The 19,907-nt window shown below is 34.6% G+C and overlaps 1 protein-coding gene across 2 annotated transcripts in view; it reads right to left on the bottom strand.

Annotated features, from left to right (window-relative positions):
- LOC150105632 (actin-binding Rho-activating protein-like) overlaps window positions 1-19,907 on the bottom strand; it is an 84,607-nt gene that overhangs the window by 40,540 nt on the left and 24,160 nt on the right. Inside the window, exon 2 of one of the 2 annotated variants that reach the window (XM_090394276.1) lies at window positions 15,174-15,235. The exons of the other annotated variant lie outside the window; for it this stretch is intronic. The gene's annotated coding sequence lies outside the window, so the exon portion shown is untranslated. The remainder of the gene's footprint in view (window positions 1-15,173; window positions 15,236-19,907) is intronic. 2 annotated transcript variants of the gene reach the window in all.

Here is a 19,907-nt window from a genome sequence, read left to right as displayed (position 1 = left end):
GGGAAATTGTTGCCCATGACAGGTGAATAACCACTAGGCTACTCGCTGTATAGCTTGGTGTCATTAAGGAAAAAATGTTCCACAACAATTGGTTTCTATTGAACAGCAATGCACCTGTTCAATAGAAACAGGTGCATTACTGTTCATTTTGTGCGCACATTGTGTGCTGCTTGTGAAGCAGCTTCTGGTTTCAAAGTTGATCTGTGTGATTGAGCATCCCTCCACCCCCATTCACCTGATTTGGCTCCAGCAGACTTTTTCCTCTTCCCAAAGATAAAGTGTGCCTTGAAAGGGAAGCACTTCAGCGACACTGAAAACATCCAATGTGGTGCAATGACACCAAAGGAGGTTCCCATTCAGGACTTCCACCGTGTCGAGAGCAGATATGCTAACCACTTGGCCAACCAGGTCGGCAATGTATCTGGATGTTCTCTTACTTAGGATGAAATTTTTATCTTGTCCAAAGATCATGAACAAGTTTCTCCAAGAAAATTGCCTATTATGGACTTTTTTTTTTTTTTTCATCTTATAGATAAAGGCCTTCATTCAGTTCTTTCCGAGACCTCCAACAAAGGTCTGCTTTCAAACTGCCATGATTCTCTTCAAAATAAAACTACTTCCTTCAAACCTAACAATTTCCAGAAATTGTTAGGTTTGAACTGTTAGGTTAAGCTCTTAAACCTCTGAAGAAAAATAATAATTTCATTATCACTAAAGCTGAAAAAGGAAAAGTGGGAGGCATACAAGATAGAAAAGAATACTGTAAGAAGATTTTCTTAATGCTTTGCGATTTTTCTACTTATCATCCCCTCTTGTCTGATCCTAACTACTAGCTGAATTAATAAACTTAATAAATTGATTAATAACATCTCTAGTTGTTATTATTATTATTACTTCACACTTCCAGGGAGTCCAAAGACTCATCAAGGGAGGACTCATCTACAACTCTGTCTCCACCACTCAATCCTCCAACTGATCTCAACTACACCAAAGGCATCTACAGCTGACCACCACCACTAGTATTTCCAAAGACAATCACAAACATCCATGCCCACGGCAGAATTCGAACCCACAGCCTTCTGGATGGAGAGTGGATATGCTAACCACTTGGCCACCCAGGCTCAAGCTCTTTATGCTCATACTCCAAGATTATACAGTCTTCCAAAGATCCATAAACCTAGTGTTCCATTAAGACCAGTAGTATATTGCATTGGCTACTCCATATATATATATATATATATATATATATATGAAAGAATGATCATTAACTCGGTTAACCTACATATTTTTATAAAGAATTGAATGACTAGAACCGAGATTTAAGTAAAAAGGTTTTAACATAAAAACACGACTAGTTTCGGCTTGTAACAGCCTTCATCAGGTGACATTATAAAAGAAAGAAAAAAGAAAAAACACTAAAACTTAAATAAACTATGAACATCATAGAGAGTCTCTCTCTATACATAATTGACATTAAATCATTATGGTTTATTTAAAGCTGTTCTTTCGTTAGTTGTATTGTTGGGAAAGTGCGTGCTAGTAGCATCTCATGAACGCCAGTACATGATTACAGCTGAATGACAATCTGGAAGGTTGTAGCTCAAGTTATTATTTAGACGAACAGGAATGAAGATGATTTCTCTAGATTCCACGATTTTTCTCTCTAGTTCATCATTGCAACGGAAGATGTTAGTAGATTTTTCCCAGCAGACTTTGTGACTTTGGTTTTCATCATTAGGATTAGCCGAGAAAAGGATATGACTCGATAATGCACTGGCTCGCTGTCTCTTGTAAGTAATGTCCCTCGTGTTCTTCCATATGCAATTCGACAGATTTGTCTGTCTGCCCAAAATAAGGAATATCACAATCACACAATATTTTATATACACTAGGGTATTTGAGTTGATGATGACAAGGTTTTGGGTGGCTTATTAAGAAACGGATCTTTGGAAGAGGAGTGAACAAGGTTCTGATATTGTATTTTCTTAGAACTTTTGCTAATTTATGTGAAACTGTACTTATGTAAGGAATAGATATATTGCCTTTGAATCTATTTGTTTCTTCTGAACGACGTCTAGGAGGATTAAGAAGGAATCTTTCAGCAATTCTCTTGGAATATCCATTAACTTCGAAAGAAGTTTAAAGATGGTTTATTTCTGTAAGAAGTTCATTTAGGTCATCCAGGAGAGAACGGGCTCTATGTCCTAAGATGGAAATTATTCCAAGCTTATGAGGAGGAAAGTGATGGGACTGACTATGCAGATATCTATTGGTATGTGTGGGCTTTCTATATATTGATATTTTGAGTTTACTAGAAGGTAAATATATATATATATACATATATATATATATATATATATATATATATATACCTGTCTATACTATTATCTACCTTCACTGGAAAATCTACTTTACATATTAAGAACTCTCTGCATTTAAAAAAAAAAATTAAATTTGTGAACCTTGTTAAGACCCCTTCAGATATTATGACTAGCTTAGATATAGTATCACTTTTCACTAACATTCCTTTGACAGATGCCATTAATTTACTTAAACAACATTTTCCTTCTCACATCATCAAACTTTTGGACTTTGTTATCCATTCTGATTAGCAAAGATGATACAAGAAACAAAATACAAAGAAATTGATAAAAGAAGGATATAGTAATATATTTGGTGATTCCACAATTAGGGACATACTAGATGAGTGGGCAATGAAAGTATGTTTTCCAGCACAAGGATTTGCAATATGACCAAAGCAATATGTAAGCAACTAAAATAAGTGGATGATATGACTGTTAACAGAAAGAATGATCTGAAACATACTATGAGAGAAGATATGAAAGAATTAAGTGAGGCAGAAAAAAGAAGGACTAGATAAAAAGTGAAGATTCTGTCTGTTGTCATAGTATGACAGGAGTGAGGGGGAGGGGTCTGCTATTGCAAATGAGTCAATAAGTATAGTGTAGAAGATATTGTGCATCACTACGTTGATGTAAGTAAGACATGGTTGAAAGGATCTGTAACTGTAAGACAGAATGCACTTCAATACTACTGTGTTAATCACTTAGAGAACTTGTTCTTCAGTGAAGAGTGAATGTGAATTGTGACTGCATGAATGTGTGTGTGTGTGTGTGTGTGTAATAAATTAAGTGGTAGAAACTGCAGGAAGACTACTTAAATGCATTTAAGTCTCTTTTCGTTATGCTGCAGTTGCTGCTGCTTAACCACATGGTGGTTATGATAATACTAAGCTTACAGTTGCAGTATTAAGAAATGCAAACACATACATATATATACATATTTTATCATGTAACAAAACTTATTTCTATTTATAAAATTTACTCGGTGTATATAATAATATAAAACATCATGAACATAATAAGCAAAATGTTTACGTGAGATTTACATAATGCAACCTTTTCATGTGTGGGTCAAATATTTAAAAAAAAAAAAAAAAAAAACAGGACTGAAAAGAACACAACTTATAAGAAAAAAGAAGTTTTCCACTTTACAAGGCTTTGATAAGACCATGTTTGGATTACTGTATGCAGGTATGGCTATATGGACTCTCAAGAAATGGGGAGACATTTTAAAAGATCCAAAGGCAGGTGATTGAGATGATAACTGGCCAATGGAATTGTGCTTTTGGGGACCAACTAAAATGTGGTCCTTCAAAATTTGAGGAATAGTCAGATGAGAGAAGATATCATAGGAAAAAAAAACATAAGTTAGTAAGGGGAAACAAGTATCTTATGGATGGTGGAGATCATTTTGGGGATCATCTCTGAAAACTGGCCAGAGATATTGTTAGGAAGCATGTGATATCCAGGTTCTTCTTCTTCTTCTTGTGACATGGTGAATGTTGGATTATTGTTTTCAATTTTCTGATTCATACATCTGAAATGAATGCATCACTCAAACAGTTTTTTATTGTTATGAAAACATTCCCTAGATGTTGTGAGTGCAACTCTAGTGAATGTGTTCGATGAGAAGCATGAGTGACTAAAACGGCCCACCCTCAATGAGTCCTTGGACTTCTTTGGAGCATACAAAGTAAATATCTGTCATTACACACACACACACACACACACACACACACACACACACACACACACACACACACACACACACACACACACACACACACACACACTGTGCAATGAGAGAGAGAGAGAGGGCAATCTAGTTGCACAGGTGCAGAAGTTAGACGTGAAGCCATGTATTAAGACTCACTCAATCAGCCCTCTTGCCAGACATGATCAAACATTTGCAACATTAATTCCTGTTCTGTGTTACCTTTTTTTCATTCTTGCCAATCTTGTAGCATGGAAATTAGCCCATATTCTTTTCCTAAGAAGGATAACAAATCACCTCCAGGGAGGCACAAAGACTCATCCAGGGAGGTTACCTACTCTACAACTCTCTGTCTCCACCAACTACAACGAACTGCAACTGCACCAATGCCATATATACCGCCCACAACCACTACTAGTATTTTCACAGATCCATGCATCCATGCCCACAGCAGGATTCAAACCCGCAGCCTTTTGGCTGGAGAGCGGATACGCGAACAACTCAGCCAACCAGACCGACATACATATGTATATATGTATGTCTCTTTTCGTTTTGCTACTGCTTAACCACATGGTGGTTCTGATAATACTAAGCTTACAGTTGCAGCATTAAGAAATGCAAACACATACATATGTATATATATATATACATATTTTATCATGTTAAAAACTTATTTCTATTTACGAAATTTACTCAGTATATATAATAATGTAAAACATCATGAGCATAATAAGCAAAATGTTCAGGAGATTTATACAATGCAACCTTTCACGTGTGGGTCAAATATTAAAAAAAAATAAAATAAAAATAGGATTGAAAAGAACACAACTTATAAGAAAAATGAAGTTTTCCACTTTATAAGACTACGTTTAAATGTTGGCTTTTAAAAAATTGGCTATATGGCCAATGGAATTGTGCTTATATATATATATATATATATATATATATATATTTGAAAAAAATAGATTTAATGACTCCAAGACCGAGATAACATATAAAGATTTTAATGATAAATACTACTAGTTTCGGCATATAGCAGCCTTCTTCAGGTATTTATAAAGGAAAGGAATACTAATAAACATTGAATTATTTAAACAAAACTGGAAATTACAGGTACAAATTGCCTCACATAATCGATACATAAAAACGTTGTATTTTTCAAGTTGTTCCAACTGGCGTGCCATTGTTTGTTGCAATTGTGCGTGCAAGTTCACGTGAACGCCAATATTGAATAACTGCAGCATGGCTATCTGGGATGTTATAACTTAAATTATTATTTAAGTGGACCGGGTTCAGTAGGATTTCCCTTGATTCTACGATTTTTCTTTCAAACTCATCTTTACAGCGAAAAATATTTTCTGATATCTATTCCAGCATACAGAGTGGCTTTGTTGGTCATCATTAGGATTATTTGAGAAAAGAACATGACTGGATAACGCAGTTGTATGAGATGTCTCTCTTATGCTCTTCTATGCGTTGTTCAATAGATTTGTTAGTTTGACCAAAGTATGGGATATTGCAATCACACCACAATTTATATACTCCAGGGTACTTAAGGTTGTGATGAGTAGGTTTTGGATGGCAGATTAGAGAGCGGATTTTTGGAAGTGTGGTGAAGAAGGTCCTGATATTATATTTTTTAAGGACTTTAGCTATTTTCTTAGAGACTGTGCTAATGTATGGAATGGAGATGCTACCTTTAAAATTAATAGTCTCTGTTGTGCACTGCTTAGGAGGATTCAGAAGAAATTTCTTAATTGTTTTTTCAGAGTATCCATTTTGTTTAAAAATAAGAGTGAGGTGATTCATTTCTTTTTGTAGTTCATCTTGTTCATTTAAGAGAGAACGTGCTCTGTGTCCTAAGGTAGATATAATTCCAAGTTTTTGTGGTGGAAAAATGGCACGCCAGTTGGAACAACTTGAAAAATACAACGTTTTTATGTATCGATTATGTGAGGCAATTTTTACCTGTAATTTCCAGTTTTGTTTAAATAATTCAATGTTTATTAGTATTCCTTTCCTTTATAAATACCTGAAGAAGGCTGCTATATGCCGAAACTAGTAGTATTTATCATTAAAATCTTTATATGTTATCTCGGTCTTGGAGTCATTAAATCTATTTTTTTTCAAATGTATAACAACCGAGTAAAAGCTGATCGCCACATCTATAGCCTAAATGACGAGGCGTCTCTAATGAAAATACAAAGGAATTTTAAAAGAACATTGAAGAAAATAGGATTGAAAATAAACAGGTTAGTTTTCCTCAAACGTTGTAAGTTCCATGCAGTTTTTCCCAATTTCATCTCTTTTAAAGAAAAGATAACAACGGAACACGCTAAAAGAATCTATCGTAAAGCTAAGATGGATCTCCTCAGCGAAAGAATTACAGACACAAAACGTGGTTTAGCTTTTTTGTTCAGCACTAAAAGATCTTAAACTCAAAAACTTGAAGAAATTATGGATAATGTTAACTTACATGATTTTATCATTAACAGTGAAGCACAAGCCACACGAATACAAAACAAGAATAAATATACTCTTATCAAGAAATTTAATAATCTAATAAGGACACAAAACAGATCTGGTCATAGTGATGCCCGTATTAATCCTGAAAAGGTTGTAGTGAACAAATCTTCTCATATGTTAACGGATGCAGAAACGAATATTCTTAGCAAAGGTCTCAATTTTATTCCCTCACCAAAATTTATCCCTAAAGAATCTCTTCTTACAAAAATAGAAAAAGCAAGTTCACTCATTCCTAATCATTTGGCGAAACTTCTTCGTATTGAATCAATTTTTATTATAAATAATGCCAAACCTCCAACAGATAATATTTCAGTGGCTGAAAGAAAAGCCCTAAAAAATCTAAAACAGAACTGTAACATTATTATTTTACCTGCAGATAAAGGCAACTCTACGGTCATCCTCAACTCTGAAGATTACCACAACAAAATGCTTCAATTACTTGAAGATAGTTCAATATATTCAATTCTTCAGGAAGATCCTACAAGAGAATTACAAAACCGTACAAACAACTTGTTAAAGACTGCGAGTGAACTTCCTCATAATATTCGCCTCTCATTACGCTCTCTACATCCTCTTATCCCACGGTATCTATGGAGTTCCAAAAATTCATAAAGAAAACATCCCTCTTCGCCCAATTGTGGAAGGAATTGATTCACCTACATATAAACTTTCAAAATATTTAGCAAAGTACCTCAAGTGTTTCTCCAATAAATCTTCATCTTTCATCAAAAACACCACAGATTTTGTTTCTCATATTAAAGATATTCTCATCGATGATAATGATATTCTAGCTAGTTTTGACATTATATCTTTATTTACTAACATTCCTACGGACGAGGTACTTACATTACTACAGGACAAATTATCCAAAAAAATGTTCACTTTATTAAAGCATTGCATTCATTCTGGTTACTTCAGATATAAGGACTCCATTTACCAACAAAAACAAGGCCTGGCAATGGGCAACCCTTTGTCCCCAGTGCTAGCTAACATCTTCCTTGAAGACTTTGAAAAGAAAGCCATATCTTCCTTCTCATTTAAACCAAAAGTTTGGAAAAGATATGTTGATGATATATTCATTATTTGGAATCACGGGCACACAGCTCTCACAGATTTTCTTCGTCATCTAAACATTCAACATCCTAATATAAAATTTACTGCTGATATAGAAAATAATAACTCTTTACCTTTTTTGGATGTTATGCTTACACGATGCTCTGAAAGATTAAAAATCTCTATGTACAGAAAACCTACGCATACCAATAGATATCTGCATAATCTTTCTCATCATTTTCCACCACAAAAACTTGGAATTATATCTACCTTAGGACACAGAGCACGTTCTCTCTTAAATGAACAAGATGAACTACAAAAAGAAATGAATCACCTCACTCTTATTTTTAAACAAAATGGATACTCTGAAAAAACAATTAAGAAATTTCTTCTGAATCCTCCTAAGCAGTGCACAACAGAGACTATTAATTTTAAAGGTAGCATCTCCATTCCATACATTAGCACAGTCTCTAAGAAAATAGCTAAAGTCCTTAAAAAATATAATATCAGGACCTTTTTCACCACACTTCCAAAAATCCGCTCTCTAATCTGCCATCCAAAACCTACTCATCACAACCTTAAGTACCCTGGAGTATATAAATTGTGGTGTGATTGCAATATCCCATACTTTGGTCAAACTAACAAATCTATTGAACAACGCATAGAAGAGCATAAGAGAGACATCTCATACAAAAGATCTAATGCAACTGCATTATCCAGTCATGTTCTTTTCTCAAATAATCCTAATGATGACCAACAAAGCCACTCTGTATGCTGGAATAGATATCAGAAAATATTTTTCGCTGTAAAGATGAGTTTGGAAGAAAAATCGTAGAATCAAGGGAAATCCTACTGAACCCGGTCCACTTAAATAATAATTTAAGTTATAACATCCCAGATAGCCATGCTGCAGTTATTCAATATTGGCATTCACGTGAACTTGCACGCACAATTGCAACAAACAATGGCACGCCAGTTGGAACAACTTGAAAAATACAACGTTTTTATGTATCGATTATGTGAGGCAATTTGTACCTGTAATTTCCAGTTTTGTTTAAATAATTCAATGTTTATTAGTATTCCTTTCCTTTATAAATACCTGAAGAAGGCTGCTATACGCCGAAACTAGTAGTATTTATCATTAAAATCTTTATATGTTATCTCGGTCTTGGAGTCATTAAATCTATTTTTTTCAAATGTATAACAACCGAGTAAAAGCTGATCGCCACATATATATATATATATATATATATATTACTATTACATATATATATTATGTAATAGTAAAATTACATAATAACTGTAATTTACAGTCGAATATTATAGCTTTATAATTGTATAGCTTTAGAGTGTCTCAATGTTTTTTTCAGTGTCTTTTAATAGCTTTCTATGTTCTTAACGCCTGATGAAGTCAATCCCGACGAAACATGTTGCGTTTTCAAATAAATCTCGATTTGTTATAATTCTCGGATTTTTAGTCAGTTTATATTAAAATGAACATATCCAACCTCACAGTTAATAGTAATAGTCATTTATAGTAATTTATATATATATATAAAATTCTTAAGGAAATGTTCCAGGAATTGGCAGTAGCACTGGCATGCCTGTTTAATAAAAGTCTTACAACAGCACAGGTTCCAAGAGAGTGGAAAAAAAGTAAAATTGTTCCACTGCATAAAGATGGGTGATAAGGCTGTGGCTACAAATTATAGGCCGATCTGTATATTTGGAATTGTAGTGAAGAAATAGAGATTGGTGAGAACTAGGATACAGAAATGGGTTGATAACAACAGTATTCTCTGTGGTTGTCAGCATGGGTTTGTTAAAGGGAGATTATGTTTTATTAACTTACTTATGTACTATAACAAGGTGACAAATGTCTTGGACAAGGGAGATGCATATACAGTGGTATGCTCAGATTTTGCAAAAGCTTTTGATAGACACCCACATGACAAGCTGTTAAATAAACTCAAACAGGATTGGATAACACACTTCCAAGTTGTATCAGTGACTGGCTGTCAGATAGGTATCAGAAAGTTGTATATGCCGATGCAATATCTTGAAAGAGGAAGGCTACTAGTGGTGAGCCACAGGGGTCAGTTTTGGGCCACTGTTGTTCAATTTGTATATTAATGATATTGGGATGACTTTAACTGGTGATATGCAGTTGTTTGCAAATGATGCAAAATTGGGTCAGACAGATATTATGGCCATACAGGAGGACTTGAACAGATTGCATGAATGGGCAAGTAAGTGGAACTATCAGTTTGATGGTGCAAAGTGTAAGGTTTTGAAATTTGGTAAGCAACGATGGGATGCAAAGTATACACATGGTGGGGAAACTTAAAAGGAGGTAGAGGAGATGAGAGATCTGGGAGTGGATAAGGACCTGAAATTCAGGGACTACTCAGCACAAGTTGTGAAGATGCTACATCAGATAATGGCAAAAATGTGGAGGACCCTGACATGCAGAAATAAAGAGGTTACGATACCATTGTATAAGACTTTGATCAGGACTCATATGGATTATTGTGCACAGATTTGGTCACTAGGTTTTTATGGTGATGAAGATATGTTACAAAGGGTCCAGAGAAGATTCACAAAGGTGGTCAGTGGTCTTTAGAATGTGGAGTATGAGAATAGGTTGAGAGAACATAAATTGCAAAGCCTTGTGAGGAGGAGGAGGGATATGATTGAGACATATAAGTTAGTCAGAGGTTATCAAGTTGACATGGAAAAGATTTTTCATAGAATGGGAAAGGGGGGGGTAGAACAAGAGGCCAACCCTGGCAACTGTATAAGGAGGATGTGAGCAGAAGGTTCTTGGCATGAAGAGTGGTTGGTGAGTGGAATACATTGCCTGAGTGTGTTGTAAATGCAGACACAATGAATCAGTTTAAGGAACAGTTGGATGAGTTTGTGTGTGTGTGTGTGTGTGTGTGTGTGTGTGTGTGTGTGTGTGTGTGTGTGTGTGTGTGTGAGAGAGAGAGAGAGAGAGAGAGAGAGAGAGATAGTGTGTAATTCCCACGATGAGTCTCTGACTCCATGGAGGTCAGATGTTAATAATAATATTAAAAGCAACTTCAGATTACTAAAGTTTTTCATAACATTTGTTTAAAGTTGGGTAATGTTTAACAAGAAGATACTGTGTTAAGTGACAGTGATGGAATCCATACTGGCAAATGTTTATTAGGTAAGAGGTTCCTGGTAGTGCAGTTCTCTATTAAATAGTTTTTGCCATTGCTCAAAAAAGAAATGAAGCGAGAGAAATTGTATGTTAATTTAATGGTTAAGATTTGTTATCCTTCCTGGAAAAAAAAAAAAAAACAATATGAACTAATTTCCACACTACAAGATAGGCAAGAATAAAAAAGGCAACACAAAACTAAAATTAACTCTGAGGACAGAAATCTTCAGAACAACTGGAAAAATGCTATCAACACAAGACTTATAGAATCCAGTTGGAACAAGAATCCTGTGATCTCTTTTTCAGGCAAAAAGGAGATCCTGAATGCTGCAAGTTTAGAATGACAGAAAAACATTTATAGTTGACTCTCACTATAGTAAACAATGTTATAACAACATTATAACAAAGTCCCTCCCCATAATAAACTATGAACACAGTCCTAACCAACAACACGAAGGTGCAATGCTATTGTAAAAACATTCACTACAGCAAATTATCTATGAGGTCCCTAAGGTTATCAAAGCAACACCTGAGGAATAAGAAGTGCAAGGTAATTTGCTTCATCTGTGTGTAATGATACTAGAAAACCATCCGCACACAAAAGAGGTGGGCACAGGGTTGGACAAAAATTAAACTAATACCATTGGCAGGAGACCAAAAAGTATGATTGCCATTTGGAAACAATACAAATTTCCTGTTTTTTGGTCCTTTTAAAATCAGTTTTGGATGTGAAGATAATTTGCTTCCAAATATTTCGAGCTTCAAGATGGAGATTTCAAAAACCTAATATGTGATATGTTTTATTCTCCTCGTGTATAGCTTTGGAATACTTCTTTACCAAGGCCTTAGCCAGGGATGAGAATTTAAAGTGGAATAGGGAATGTTTCCATACCAACAAGAATTCTTTTAGTGATGCCTTCAGTGCACATATGTCTAGATCAGAAAACTGAAAACAATCCAACCAATGAAATGAGTCACAAAGTCATAAAGATCATCCTATTTTTCATTATTATAAGATAGACAACACATGAATGAAAGTGCTGTGTGAGTATCACTCCACTAGAGAAGAAATTTGCAATTACTGTAGTCTGAATTGCCTAGGCAACAACCAACATCACAGTATACTTACGATTCCACGGTGAGAAAGAGATCAAGAGCGTTTGGAGAGTGGTTAAAGTTATTGGTATTCTAGGAAGCATATGACAACTTGTGTGAAATCATTGGTGATAGCAAAGGTTTCAGCATCTCCACCTGCCAGATCAGTGCAGCCAAAAAAGAAAGCCCAATTCAAACTGCAAATATTAAAATCTTCAAGGAAGATTATCTCACTATTAGGAAGGCTAGAGTAAAGAAAATCAGAATATAAAGAAAAAATATCAAAAAGTTTAGAATGATTGGTGATATTAGAGAGCAATACTGAAACAGCAAACGAATTTGACAGAACAGGAAAAGATATTTTAATCAAAATTGGAAATGCTCTGATAGAAATGTCATTAGGGCGTAATAAGTAGTGTTCAAAAAAAAAAAAAAAAGAGTTTAAATTCAAGTTTGTTAGGAAAAACAGGTGTGGGTTTTTGCAGGTGATGGAAATGACATACACTAAGGTTGATACTAAGACCACACATATTTGTGAAGTAAATAAAGAAGATTTTGAAAGGTTGTCAGCATCGTTGTATATTCCATGTCATTTCCATTTTAAACTGGAAATGGCATAGAATATACAATAATGCATTCTTTACTAAGCTAAGGAGAACTTTGTTAAACTCCTCAAATCCTGACCCAGTTGTGCCCTCTCCATATACCACTATCAGACAATGTCAAGATACACCTAGCAGAGTTTGCTGAATTGCAGCTGAAGCAACTAAAACTACAAATGCCAACATATACTTAACTGTGTGTGTGTGTGTGTGTGTGTGTAAGTTTGCCTGTTTTGTGGAATGAAAAGCCCAAGTTTCTAGAAAGGGAAACTCTCTCACTTCTGAATGACACCAGCTAACTCACTTTTATTGAAAAGCACCCTAAAAGATTTTCATGTTCTAGATTCAAACCCCAGGTCTTTCCAACCAAATGGAATCATTACTGTCAACTGAACTGCACACCTGGTAAAACAATTATATAGCTCACCTGGAAGTCTCCTGAAAATTTACCATTTGGCTCTGGTCAGTATACTATCTAGGGATTGGTCAGCAGATTACCATTTTTAAAAATGTACCCTCAAAAACGAAGTAAAGTATGGTTCACTTTATGCAATATATTTCTGTATATTTCCTATCACATTCCTTTGAAAGTCCAGCTTCATCATTAGTGCACTGACTGTTACTTTTTTTTTTTATAGAAAGCGAGTACATTATTAAGGCAAGATTTCTCCTTCGCAAGCTTTGCTTCTCCACTCTCTCTCTCCACAAGGTACCATGTTCACATTCATCCATTATAGAATTTTAACTTTCACCAGCTTTTTCATACCTTAAACACCACTCTTCAGATATTAACCAGTCTATAATTTGTTACCTCCATCTTGGAGTCTCTTTTATCTAATGTAATTACTTTGTCTTCTTTCCAATCACTTAGAACCTTGCCAGTCGGTTGTTTATGCTGAAACAAACAATCAGGTCAAAGGCACTAGTAATTCTCTCTCACTTTTTGTAACACACACACACACATGCCAACATCCCATCTAATCCTACTGTCATATTCACATTGAGATTTTACAATATCCCAAGCACCTCTCTCTATCTCCATTTTCAAATCAATTACCTGGCCAGTATGCCACTTCATTATCTTCACCTGGATAACACACTCGCAATGCGATTACTCAATAATTGATCTATTACATTCCTATTATCTGTATTCATTCAAGTTATCCTTCCACTGTCACTCTTTCCTTTACTCACAGGGAGAAATCTCTCTCTCTCTCTGAAATTTCTTTGGCCTACTCAGCTAATTTTGGCTTCCTTACCATGCTGGTCAATCTTCTTGTCTATGCTTTGGAATGCTCATAAGCTTCCCTCATCACATCTATGCTTATATTATAAAAGGAATATTTTCTTTTTCTACAGAACATGTTCTGATTTATCCATTTAATCTCCTGCCTGATTTATCCTCCAGATGGTAAGTATACAGTCTGATATTGTTTGAGGTAAGTAGTATCAGACTGTATAGTCTGATAATGCTTATTAAATGGTCTTGGATCACTTCTCATGCATGTTAACATTCCTTGTAGAGTACTTCTCAAAGCCACTTTTTGTGGTTGGCACACTATCACTGCTCTCTAGTTCTTAAAAAAAAAATAAAATAAAAAGCCTTTCCATCACTATCTCTAATATTCTTTCCTCCTTTTAATCTAAGTTCCCACAGTTCAATTTCCCATAACTGTTACTTGCTCTGTGCTCATTAAGTTAATTTACTGATGCATTCCACCTACATCTTTCTCTGCAACCCTATGGTTACAACAGCAGATGACTATATATTTTCCCTTGTTGGCCTCTATCTCACTCCAAATAGTCTCAAATGTGCTGCTTCCCAGACCTTGATACTGTCTTCCTGCTGAAGTTCTACTTCAACTATTCTTCTGCTATCATAAGCAATATCTCTCACCACCTCTCAAATAAGTAATAAACATTGATAAATAATTCATATATCAAATCCATTTCTTCTCTATAACTCAATATACAGAATAGATATAATTATTCAAAATGATAAATAATAAAAAAAAAAAAGAAAAATACAATGAAGGACACGAATTTCAAAAATGTTTAGTTTCATTCTTGCATAACATATTGAACCATAAGCATTAGATGGTAATTTTTTTTTTTTTAAGTGGGATGGATAAACAACAAATTATGGAAAATATCTGACTGATGAGTTTTATGACTGAATTTTGTAATTTGTTGGATTACATTAAAAACTTGTAGAGTGTGCTGTACATATTACCAAAGTACCACTTATCTCACATGTCTGAGAATCTTTTATCAAAAAATCTAGTGCAGATTTTTTGATAAAAGTCATTCCCATTTGACAAAAGTCATTCTCATTTGACAAATCGTCATTCCCAATATGGGAATGACAATTTGTCAAAATGTATTTCTGTTCTTTATACTGATTTAATTTCCAATTCTGAGTAGCCAAAAATATACCTAAATGAAATTTCTAGAGGTCAAAACTCAGAGTTCAGTACCTTATAGCTCAAGTGATTTATCAACTTAATATTAATAACTATATAAAAATTTCTCAAAAGAAATTTTAAGTAAAAATAAAAACACTTTTCATTTATTATCATGCAGTTATGACACATGCAAACTTTCTCACAAGTAATATTTTTGTTAAAACTTACCAAAAGTTAAAAGGCACACAACACTTAATTCCTGCTTTATATTCATGCTCTGTTAATTGTTACTATGAATAACAGGAAACAAATACAATTAGAAATTATAACAGTGATAAATATGGTTAGTAATTTCAACAAATATGCAAAAACGTGGTGAATCATAAAAATAAAATTTTTATGATTTTATAGTATAGCATGCCTGAATCCCAAAATGGGTAATAAATATATCATTTCAACAGTGTACTGTGTATGTATATATATATATATATATATATATATATATTTTTTTTTTTTTTTATGTTTTTTTACTCTTTTATTTTTTGATGCAATTCCTATTCAGAAATGTTGTAAATCTAAAGAGCATTTGCACCATAGGTAGACTAAGGGTTAGGTAATCAGAAAACACTGTTGCAGAGATCAAATTCCCTTATCCCAAGCCACTGCAGGCATCCAATAAACAGAGCAGTGGTAATCTCACACATGGCAATGAAATTCATTTACCACCTAACCCACAACCTTTTGAGTGAACTATGGAGATGCTATCCACTCAACCAATCACATTAGCTAAATCAATTTACCTGTATTAAATAACCAAATGCAACACTGCAGTGAAAATCTGCATACAAATGGCCAGATATCATAATGCCTGTTATGCATTATGATATCTGTTTCTCTACTTTCTGTTTTTCTCTCTCTACCTCCCTCCCTCCCTCCTGATAATGTACAGTGATTATAATGTGCAAGAAGAATGCAAAATAGGAATTCTAGTTAACTATAGGGAGGAAGATTTGGAAAAAATAGCCCGATTCAGGCAAACTACTTCAAAATAAAGGAATTTTCTTATAATATGAATGCAAAGTTTTTGGCACTCATTTTAAGCGAGAAGTAAAAAAAAACCCTACAAATCTGAGACAGTTGCTAGGTGATGATGGTGGTTAAAAATGGGAGAGCAAGATAAATAAACATTTATTGCGGAGTATGAGGGATAAGAAGGAGAGATTAAGGAGAAAAGTTCTCAATGATAGTAGAAAGCCTTCCTTTCGAGCAGAGGGATGCGAAATAAATACACCTGCTAGTTTTAAATTTGGTGTAATGATGGTGGTAAGCTGGGATTGGTATCTGGCAGAATTTATCATCCAAGTATGATTAACATAAATATTAATTTTGCAAGCAAATAAGAAGAATTTATAAAGGATAAAAAAAAAAAGTACAGGTAACTATCATTATATGTGGGGGATTGTGTTCTCAAGAATCACCACATATATAAAAAATGCATAAAACAGGAGGCTTCATAACATGAAATAACAGAAGTTGCATTCCAAAGTGAGCGAGATTCCGATCTTTCGAGATTAATTGAAAGAACAGAATAAGGCATAAGAGTAGTAAATAAAATATTCAGTATGTATAAAACAAATAACTGTTAAAGTAGTTCTTTGTTTTTGAAATTAGTACATCATAACCACATCTTCTTTATCTGGCATGCTCAAGTTGAAGACTAATAGGAAGCTGAAAGCTACTTTTTCAAAAATCTCCCAATAGGAATCTGACTTGCAGTTTTCAACTTCTGATTATATGTAACCTCTTTCTTCTATCTTTGCTTTGAAAAGAAATTCATGAAATTCTTCAGTGACAACATAATCTGCAGCAGTCTCTTCAGCCATGTTGTGATTGTGGAACGCACACACCCTTATAGAGGTTGAACCATCTACAACTTGCAGCAAATGGTGTCATTTGCTTTTCATCTTTTGTGAGATCTTCATACAAATTTTTGCCTTCTTTCCAGACAAAGGCATGTGCTAGTTCTGATGCTCAATCCATATAGCCAACATCTGTTCTATTTTCTCAACTGCATGACATGCAAATTTTATGTAGGTAATTGAGCACCCTTATGAATTGTATCAGCCATTATCACTGTAGAATCACTCAGTCCACAGAATGTCAATTCTATCAAACCAATTCAGAACTTCCAACTTCACCTCTGAAAAATGGGATTTTCTGGGCCTTTTTTTCACTTGGTCTTTATTCATATTCTTCTTTTCACTCTTAGTTTCCTTTATTTTTCTCTTGATAGACATCTTGCTGAAAGGGCACAGAAGTTATTTACAGATAAAAAGATATAACACATAGACCAATAATGCAGTAGGGACACAAAATGGACACCGAGCCACTGAACACAGCAGACAGAGAGAGTAGTAAACAAGGTGCATGCATGGAAGCTTCCACATCTAGTAGAGGAAAGAGAGGCATTCCTTATGTACAGCAATAATGCAGATAATGAAATCGCATATAATGAGAGTTACCTGTATATGATAATTGTCAGTAGGTGGAGAATGAAGAGTACCTAAATTACATAGAATTATATGATTATATAATTCCAGATTATATTATATAATATCATTGCTGCATCCCAAGGATGAGGAAAAACTATGGGAATCATATTAATGAAATTAAGAGGATATTTTAAAGCCAGCTATTAACAGAATCAGGACTCAGAATAGCAATAGCAAAATAATAGGTTCAAATAGTGACAAGTTTTAGCAGTATGATTAAAAATCATATTATTGTATGATTCAGTGCTTTTATCCATGCTTCACTGCCATATTATTATATGGCAGTGAAGCATAAACAATAAGAAAAAAATAATAAATAAATCATTGCAGCAGAAATGAAATATATAAGGAGAACATACTAAAGGAACTAACCATGCACCAATAATGGAAACAATAGAAAAATACAGAACCAAAAGAAAAGAACATCTAGAATGAATGGCACATGACAGAGAAGATGAACTATAAACCAAAGGGTTTATATCATGAGATCGAAACAGGCTACCTGGCCTAGATTCATGAAAGGAGGAAGAAGAAGAAGAACAGCATACAAAAAATGTTTTTGCCTTTATTTATAAAAATTAAAAATTGGAAACAAAAAGGTACCATTGGTGAGCTAAGGGTCAGATACTCCAGAAACCTTCCTCTAGATCAACAATGTTCAAACTGTGTTCCCCAGAACCCTAGGGTTCAGCGAGAACCATCCAGGGGTTCCGTGGGATTAATTTGAATTCAGAAATATAAATAGATAATTTTTGTTGTGTCAAATAATTTTAAAAGTATTATTTTTGAATTGAGATGTGAGGCATCGGCTGTCCATTACCAGAAGCATGAAAGAGTAATACCTAGTTGAGTAGTTCACCCATTCCTAGGTCAACCACTCATAGACACAAATGCAAAACATCAAAATAAGTGACTTTAGTGTTGAGTTTATAACATAACATATAGTGAAAAGTGAAGTGCAGTGACAAATGCACTTCACTTTTAAGGGGAACACAATTTGTATTGCAAGTCCAGATATTGCTCCCAACATCTCTCTTTCTACATATTTTTTTTTTTTTTAAAAGCAGTTGTTGTTGGTTAGCTAAGAGTGACAGTTTACTTATGATCAGAGTGAAATTGTAAGATCTTTATTCCTTTGTTTCGTTTAAAAGAGAGGTACAGTCTTCATTCACATTAATTTACTTATCAAATGGAACAGATTTTATAATCGATGATAATTAAACAACTAATTAAAGAATTTTAAATCTGCCCTTCACTATAGACCTTTGGTTAAAAATTGGAAAACTTAAACAGAAAGCTGAACAAATAGAAGAAAAACATGAAAATTCATAAGCAACATCTGCAATTGATTAACTATCTACTGTAAAACTCGATGTAGCTTGGAAGTACCAATTATGCTTTACATTGATTTTTTACAGAGGTCAAGTCTCATGAGAATGTTATAAAAATAACTTTGTTTGTCTCTATATGTTTTATGCCAAATATTATTGTAAATAACCCTATGGGAATTGACTGTACTTACTGTTTTAACAAAAATTTTTAGAGTGTCAAAAACAAAGACAATGCTTTGCCACCGGAACTTTGTATAATAGCTCTATGTAAGGGCATAAGAAAGTGGTTTACGTTTTAAGTGTATGAGAAAGTTGCTTACGAGCTCTGCGCATAAACAGACAAATTTCTACTGCCCGACAAGATAGGATTAAAAGAGTGCACAGAGGAGAAAAAAGAATGGGTCAGTCTTGACTGAAGATCAAGGAGTTGTGCCATATTCTTCGGGGGGGGGGGGTTACAACCTTTCGTGCAAGGTCCCGGAGAAGGTATAATAAAAAGGGACTGAGCCGAACATCGAGAGGAGCCAGTCAGCGGCAGTAAGAGGCAGAGTTATCATCGTCAGCAATTAGAGGCAGAAGTACCAGGAGTAGGATCCAGAGGACCAGGCGTTACGGCGAGCCCACACCAGAGGAGAAAAATGGGAATGACGAGAGAACAGCAGATGTAAATACCTGAGCCAAGTGTTGGTCAGAAGTCTTTTGCTGCGGGAAATCAACCGAAGCCAATAGCTGCAGAGCGAACTTCACGCGCTGGAGAAATTTTGCCCGTATGCTGAAACCTTTTGCCTGAGCTATTCGTGTACCGCAGATTGCAGTCAAAAAGCCCTCAAATTTTTCTGACGAGATGCCGCTGAAGCCAGACATTCCAGAAGGAAGCCTAACATCTGAGATGAAAGAAAAGGCATAAGAACTTTAGTGCAAGACCTTTGGATAAGTGTGTGATGCAGAGCCCCTGTAAGTTTGTTCCATTTTTTTTTTGTTGTACATTCCCTTTTATAAATTAGGAGATATATTATAGATGGACTGATAAGAATCAAGTTAATAGTAATAAGAAATGTCCATAAGAGAGTCATTTGGCA

The sequence above is a fragment of the Typopeltis vanoorti genome, chromosome 6, assembly GCF_054136105.1.
Source record: "Typopeltis vanoorti isolate ZY-2024b chromosome 6, IOZ_Tvanoo_1.0, whole genome shotgun sequence".
NCBI classification, from domain to species: domain Eukaryota; kingdom Metazoa; phylum Arthropoda; class Arachnida; order Uropygi; family Thelyphonidae; genus Typopeltis; species Typopeltis vanoorti.
Note: the sequence above shows the minus strand (reverse complement) of the source record. Positions and strands in the feature narration are given on the sequence as shown.